This window comes from Nerophis lumbriciformis, linkage group LG01, assembly GCF_033978685.3.
Source record: "Nerophis lumbriciformis linkage group LG01, RoL_Nlum_v2.1, whole genome shotgun sequence".
Taxonomy (NCBI): Eukaryota; Metazoa; Chordata; class Actinopteri; order Syngnathiformes; family Syngnathidae; genus Nerophis; species Nerophis lumbriciformis.
This window is the reverse complement of record NC_084548.2, coordinates 20,926,896-20,934,194: the sequence shown is the minus strand read 5'-3', so window position 1 is coordinate 20,934,194 and position 7,299 is coordinate 20,926,896. Positions and strand designations below refer to the sequence as shown.

The 7,299-nt window shown below is 37.8% G+C and overlaps 1 protein-coding gene across 2 annotated transcripts in view; it reads left to right on the top strand.

Moving 5' to 3' along the window:
• The first annotated feature begins 1,887 nt into the window (after positions 1-1,887).
• rerea (arginine-glutamic acid dipeptide (RE) repeats a) overlaps positions 1,888-7,299 on the top strand; it is a 333,506-nt gene continuing 328,094 nt past the window's right edge. For both annotated transcript variants that reach the window (XM_061977159.2, XM_061977142.2), the window contains exon 1: positions 1,888-2,202. The gene's annotated coding sequence lies outside the window, so the exon portion shown is untranslated. The remainder of the gene's footprint in view (positions 2,203-7,299) is intronic.

Here is a 7,299-nt window from a genome sequence, read left to right as displayed (position 1 = left end):
CCTCATCCGCGACAACAACGACATGGACTACAGGGAGGAGGTGAAACATCTGGTTGACTGGTGCAGAACCAACAACCTGGTCCTGAACGTCGACAAGACCAAGGAGATCATCGTTGACTTCAGGAAGCACCAGTCCAGCCACGCTCCACTCTACATCAACGGCACAGCGGTGGAGATAGTAAGCAGCACCAAGTTCCTGGGGGTGCAGATAACTGACAATATGACCTGGTCCCTACACACCGGAGCTCTTGTAAAAAGAGCTCAGCAGCGCATGCACTTTTTGCGTCGGATGAAAAGAGCACAGCTCCCTCCCGCCATTCTCACCACATTCTACAGAGGCACTATAGAGAGCCTGCTGACCAACAGCATCTCTGTCTGGACTGGAGCCTGCAATGCCTCAGATTGGAAGTCTCTCCAGAGAGTGGTGAGGACGGCGGAAAAGATCATCAGGACTCCTCTTTCTCCTATCCAGGAGATTGCAAAAAGCCGCTGCCTGACCAGGGCTCAAAAAATCTGCAAAGACTCCTCTCACCCCCACCAAGGACTGTTTTTACTGCTGGACTCTATATCGGTTGATATCGGTATCGGTAATTAAAGAGTTGGACAATATCGGAATATTGGATATCGGCAAAAAGCCATTATCGGACATCCCTAATTAATATCATATATATATATATACAGGGTTAGACTTAGACTTCCTTTTTATTGTCATTCAAATTTTAACTTTACAGCACAGATAAGAACAATTTTTTTTTTACATAAGCTCAGGGTAGTGCAGGATAAAAAAGCAATAAGGTGCATATATAAATAAATAAATATATATAAATAATATATAAATATATATAAAATAAATATATATATATATAAATATATATAAATTAATAAATAGATTACTGTACAGATAAATATATTGCACTTTTTCACATGCGTCCACGTTTATGGATGTATGTTATATTGTCTTTTTTATTTCAGCGAGTTAATCCATTTTGGGGGGAGTTGAGGGGATAATTTAATTATGATGCGTTCAAGAGTCTTACGGCCTGAGGGAAGAAGCTGTTAGAGAACCTGGAGGTTCTGCTTCGGAACCTCTTTCTATATGCAATCGTGCAATTAACACATTATTATGCCTAATTTGGACAACCAGGTATGGTGAAGATAAAGTACTTTTTAAAAAATAAAATAAAATAAGATAAATAAATTAAAAACCTTTTCTTGAATAAAAAAGAAAGTAAAACAATATAAAAATAGTTACATAGAAACTAGTAATTAATGAAAATTAGTAAAATTAACTGTTAAAGGTTAGTAGTATTAGTGGACCAGCAGCACGCACAATCATGTGTGCTTACGGACTGTATCCCTTACAGACGGTATTGATATATATTGATATATAATGTAGGAACCAGAATATTAATAACAGAAAGAAACAACCCTTTTGTGTGAATGAGTGTGAATGAGTAAATGGGGGGGGGGGGGGGGGGGGGGGGGGGGGGGGCTTGGGTTGGTGCACTAATCGTAAGTGTATCTTGTGTTTTTTATGTTGATTTATTAAAAAAACAAAAAAAAAACGAAAAACGATACCGATAATAAAAAAACGGTACCGATATTTTCCGATATTACATTTTAACGCATTTATCGGCCGACAATACATATGCATATATTAATAAATATACAAATACAAATGTGATTTACAAATAAATACATTATATTTATTAAATATATTTTTGAGATTTGAAAATATATACAAATAAAATGTATACAATTCTGCCTCCATAACAAAGCGCATGCAATTGAACGCACCACGAAGACAGCGAGTAGTGCGATCCCACAATGTTGTGGTATTCTGACTTCTGGCCAGTGGGTGACGATATTTTACCGGCTGAACTTTGGAGAGCCCCTTCAAGTGTTCTCTCACCCCAACATGAAGAAAGATGCTGTCATGCTGCTGAGTGCCTCTCACACACACTAGTCCCAGCATCCCCGGCTACCATTACATTACTCCCTCTTTTTAATTCCAACTCCATCATTTATGACAGCATCGTCTCAAAGGTGCTGCGTTCACGGGCAGACGACCAAAGGCGGGCTGCGGCTATAGTGGCCAACTAACGTTGGCTAATTGCTCTGCTTTGCTACTCGCTGCTATTGTTTGTTGTTGCAGCCACTACGCCAAACACATCACAGATGTTGTAGATCAAGCTCCCGAAGGTAAGTGAGCGTCCACTGGTGTCATGTCTCCTTAGTCAAACGTATAACTGCGGTTGTTAGCCACTGGGGCTAATTCGCCTGTTAGCATCAGGCTGGCCAAGTTAGCCTTTGAGACCGGGCTGTCCTGCGCTCTGGAGCGGGTTAGCAATCACAGCTAGCCGGCTAGCTGCTAGCACTGATTGGGGAATGCCAGCGTGGAGCGGTGTATTGTCTGGCTGCAAACTGATCCCTCCCAGCGGTTAGCGTCAAGCACATGCGGCGCAATCATTCCGGCGTGTGTTCGGAACAACGTGTGTGTGTTCAACTTGTACATAACGCCGATGTAACCCGGCACAGCGAGCTTTTCCCGTTTGAAATGGCATCCACAGTGTGTGTGTGTTCCAGGTAGTAGTCGGAGCCCTTGTAGCCATTGTGATTATTAGCTCACTGCTATCATCATGCTGCCTTTTGTGTGCCAATCTATTGCCTTTCAACTACTTAGAAGGCTAATCCCGTGTAGCTGCTTGGATAATATTGTACTTAATGAAGATTTGAGCTTGTAATATTACTGAATAAGTGGTCAACAATGAGGACAATTGTAGACTTTGTCAAGATTTAGAAGGCTGTGAAGTTCAAAACAAGCACTGGTCAATAAGTTGTCATCACTGATGTGAATTTAAGGTGATGTTTGTTTTTGGTTGTAAATGGTTTTGGTTTATTTGAAATAGGGACCGATACAGAAACATAGATATCTGAAACAGTCATCCAATGTATGCATCATAGTGTTTGTAGCCAAAGCTAATTTACAACACTTGTCCCTAACAACAACAACAACAACAACAACAACAACAACAACAACAACAACAACAACAACAACAACAACAACAACAACAACAACAACAACAACAACAACAACAACAACAACAACAACAACAATCTAACATCATTAAAATAGGAAGTTCAAAACAAGCAATGGTCAATAAGTTGTCATCACTGATGTGAATTTAAGATGATGGTATTCATTATGTTGTTTGTTTTTGGCTGTAAATGGTTTTGGTTTATTTGAAATAGGGACAGATACAGAAACATAGATATCTGAAACATCCAATGTATGCATTATAGTGTTTGTAGCCAAAGCTAATGTATAACACTTGTCCCTAACAACAACAACAACACATATCTAACATCATTAAAATAGGGAGTTCAAAACAAGCAATGGTCAATAAGTTGTTATCACTGATGTGAATTTAGATGATGGTATTCATTATGTTGTTTGTTTTTGGCTGTAAATGGTTTTGGTTTATTTGAAATAGGGACAGATACCGAAACATAGATATCTGAAACAGTCATCCAATGTATGCATCATAGTGTTTGTAGCCAAAGCTAATGTATAACACTTGTCCCTAACAACAACAACAACAACAACAACAACAACACAGATCTAACAACATTAAAATAGGAAGTTCAAAACAAGCAATGGTCAATAAGTTGTCATCACTGATGTGAATTTAAGATGATGGTATTCATTATGTTGTTTGTTTTTGGCTGTAAATGGTTTTGGTTTATTTGAAATAGGGACAGATACAGAAACATAGATATCTGAAACATCCAATGTATGCATTATAGTGTTTGTAGCCAAAGCTAATGTATAACACTTGTCCCTAACAACAACAACAACACATATCTAACATCATTAAAATAGGGAGTTCAAAACAAGCAATGGTCAATAAGTTGTTATCACTGATGTGAATTTAGATGATGGTATTCATTATGTTGTTTGTTTTTGGCTGTAAATGGTTTTGGTTTATTTGAAATAGGGACAGATACCGAAACATAGATATCTGAAACAGTCATCCAATGTATGCATCATAGTGTTTGTAGCCAAAGCTAATGTATAACACTTGTCCCTAACAACAACAACAACACAGATCTAACATCATTAAAATATGAAGTTCAAAACAAGCAATGGTCAATAAGTTGTCATCACTGATGTGAATTTAGATGATGGTATTCATTATTTTGTTTGTTTTTGGCTGTATAGTAAATGGTAAATGGGTTGTTTTCGTTGTTGTTTTGGTTTATTTGAAATAGGGACAGATACAGAAACATAGATATCTGAAACATCCAATGTATGCATTATAGTGTTTGTAGCCAAAGCTAATGTATAACACTTGTCCCTAACAACAACAACAACAACACAGATCTAACATCATTAAAATAGGAAGTTCAAAACAAGCAATGGTCAATAAGTTGTCATCACTGATGTGAATTTAGGATGATGGTATTCATTATGTTGTTTGTTTTTGGCTGTAAATGGTTTTGGCTTATTTAAAATAGGGACCGATACAGAAACATAGATATCTGAAACAGTCATCCAATGTTTGCATCATAGTGTTTGTAGCCAAAGCTAATGTATAACACTTGTCCCTAACAACAACAACAACAACAACAACAACACAGATCTAACATCATTAAAATAGGAAGTTCAAAACAAGCAATGGTCAATAAGTTGTTATCACTGATGTGAATTTAGATGATGGTATTCATTATGTTGTTTGTTTTTGGCTGTATAGTAAATGGTGAATGGGTTGTTTTCTTTGTTGTTTTGGTTTATTTGAAATAGGGACCGATACAGAAACATAGATATCTGAAACAGTCATCCAATGTATGCATCATAGTTTTTGTAGCCAAAGCTAATTTACAACACTTGTCCCTAACAACAACAACAACAACAACAACAACACAGATCCATCCATCCATTTTCTACCGCTTATTCCCTTCGGGGTCGCGGGGGGTGCTGGAGCCTATCTCAGCTGCATTCGGGCGGAAGGCGGGGTACACCCTGGACAAGTCGCCATCTCATCACAGGGCCAACACAGATAGACAGACAACATTCACACTCACAATCACACACTAGGGCCAATTTAGTGTTGCCAATCAACCTATCCCCAGGTGCATGTCTTTGGAGGTGGGAGGAAGCCGGAGTACCCGGAGGGAACCCACGCAGTCACGGGGAGAACATGCAAACTCCACACAGAAAGATCCCGAGGCCGGGATTGAACTCACGACTACTCAGGACCTTCGTATTGTGAGGCAGACGCACTAACCCCTCTGCCAGATCTAACATCATTAAAATAGGAAAATAAAAGTGTACAGCTCCACTAATGGACATTGGAGTGTTACTTTCAAAGGCAAAATTAAAGTATTGCTAGAAACATAATTTTATATGGGACTTTATTGTATGATATGTATAGTACATGTTCCAAAAAGAAAAAAGCATAAAACACCACCAGAGTTAGAGATATTACAAGTCAAAGTGATGAAGCTTAGTGTTACGCTCATGACTTGGTGTAACTAAACGTTAAAGTTACGGTAAAGTTAAAGTACCAATGATTGTCACACACACACTAGGTGTGGCGAAATTATTACCCTATAAGCTGAAGGCAATTGCATTTTATTGATATTTGAAATGTATTCAATGTTTATAAATGAATACTTGAATATACTAAATGTAAAAAAGGGAATAAATATTCAAAACAAGATCATTAAATGAAATCTAGTTTGGTTACGCCATCATGAGCGCAACACAAGGTTGTAAAAGTTTCAAATACAATTCTAAATAAGATGTCAAAAGCAAACTGAAATAAAATACACACAGCTTAAAGATGGATCAATACCTATTTAAATTTAGTAATACATAAATATGATTTGTCAAAATATAAAAGAAATATACCTGAACAGAACGCTCATTATGGTTACACCAAAAAGTAACGCTATGAATCACGTTTTTCCAAGTTTTTGGGGTATTTTTATGCTAGTTCCAAGCATCTCCTTTTTATTATCGTTGATTTTAAATGGTCAAACGAATGCATATTATATATGCATGCCCTAGTAAAAAAAAAAGTCATATTTATTTTGATTGTTACATTTTGAAGTACATTTTTGCAGGTGGGTGAGAATGTACCCATTACCAGAGCTGTACACAAAAAGAATAAGGCAAAGAGGAGTCGACTATAATGATAATAGATAATGATGATAATACAGACTAAGTGCAAACTAGATAAAAGCCAATAATAATAATGATAATAACATAGACAAAGTCCTTCATACCGACAGCCATCAGACTGTATAATGCATATGTTCCTTTTTGACTGTACTTGAATGTATAACAGACTGTATTTATATTATTCACATGTAAAAAAATACCTAAGTGTTTATTGTGAGCGAACTGTGGTGCTGAATTTCCCCCAGGGATCAATAAAGTACTTTCTATTCTATTATTCTATTCTAAAGTGCAAACTTGATAAAAGCCAATAATAATAATAACACAGACAAAAAGCAAACTAGATAAGAACCAATAAGTAAAAATTAGTAAACACTAAACATGGGAACACGATTGTTGCTCAACTAGCCACAATTTTGTTTGTTTTTTGAAAGTGTCAGGTAGAGAGTTCCATAGTTGTATTTGTATAGCGCTTTTCTACCTTCAAGGTACTCCAAGCGCTTTGACACTATTTCCACATTCACCCATTCACACACATATTCACACACTGGTGGCGGGAGCTGCCATGCAAGGCCCTAACCACAACCCATCAGGAGCTAGGGTGAAGTGTCTTGCCCAAGGACACAACGGACGTGACTAGGTTGGTAGAAGCTGGGGATTGAACCAGGAACCCTCAGGTTGCTGGCACGACCACTCTACCAACGCCGTCCCCATAATAGAGAACATTTTCAGGTCAGGGCCTCTCCTACGGTTCAAAAAATTGGGGCATATATTGTGTAATTTCCTGCTGTTTATCCCCAGATTCTGTTTTATTTTCTTACTTTGTCTAAATGTGTCCTGTGGTTGGCTGGTGACCAGTCCAGGGTGAACGCCGCTTCTCGCCCCACGTCAGCTGGGATAGGCTCCAGCTTACCTTTTGCCCTAATGCAGTGTTGTTCAACCTTTTTTGAGTCAAGGCACATTTTTTCCATTGAAAAAATCCGGAGGCACACCACCAGCAGAAATCCTTAAAAAATGAATCTCAGTAGACAATAAAAAGTTGTCGCAATTGTTGTATATGAATTTAAACCATAACCAACCATGCATTACTTTAGCTATTGTCTCAAAGTAGGTGT